Source organism: Anoplophora glabripennis, unplaced genomic scaffold, assembly GCF_000390285.2.
Source record: "Anoplophora glabripennis isolate ALB-LARVAE unplaced genomic scaffold, Agla_2.0 scaffold1, whole genome shotgun sequence".
NCBI classification, from domain to species: Eukaryota; Metazoa; Arthropoda; class Insecta; order Coleoptera; family Cerambycidae; genus Anoplophora; species Anoplophora glabripennis.
The window spans coordinates 242906-243846 of NW_019417028.1; positions in this window are offsets into that span (position 1 = coordinate 242906).

Consider the following 941-nt stretch of genomic DNA (forward strand, 5'->3'; position numbering starts at 1 on the left):
ATTATTCATTGGCATTTAGCAGTTATTAGATAATTAAATGTAGGATTTTTTTTCAGGAAATTAAAGAAAAAAATGTAATTTAAAACATTTATTTTTAGCCACGTAATAAAATACACCGTTAGTGTATGTTGGGTTGCATAACGGAAGTGACCTCTCATCATTATCTCATCTTATTTTCGTTCCGTCTTCTTATCCTATCTTGATAAATTCCTGCTTGTGTTCGTGTTCAACTTGCTCATGCACTAGTTACTCCGTTAATTCCTGTTTTCTTGGTACGTCCAAAGAGGTCCATTTGGTCTTATAAATGGTATGCGGCGAATTTTTTGAATATTTACAATTGCTTGGTTAATTATAGTTATTTATTTAAATGATTATGTAGATAGTACAAGTTAAAAAGCGAATATAGAAATGTATACAGTTAATCGAAACCTACTAACTTAGAGGTACTTGATAGGTGTACAAGGAAAAATTCTTGGCATATTTTAAATACGCGAAGCCACGGAAGAGATAAATTATCAGTCGACATGAATTGATGAAGTACATACACAACTTGGTTTATAGAGTTATAGTCTACAATATTAAATAGACCTTTTGAACGCATTTTTTGGAAATCATAATTTCCTCAAAATGCAAATACTAAGTTTGCTAACGTATATTAGCACTTTTTATACGAAATCTAATGTATGCTTATTTATTATTAGATTTCATATTTTTGCTTACACCAATATATGGGTACACATTAACATATGTCAACATCTACTATTGTTATTTGCACAAATTAAAGAGAAAAATAACAGAATACTTTGAAGGTTAACGCTGGTTTTGGAAGTGTCCGTCATTATATTGCAAACGTAACCGTACTCTAAGCAATGCTTTTCGTTTTTTGAACATTTTTACTTCCAATTTCATTTACAACTTTTTTAAATATAACTTTCAAATTG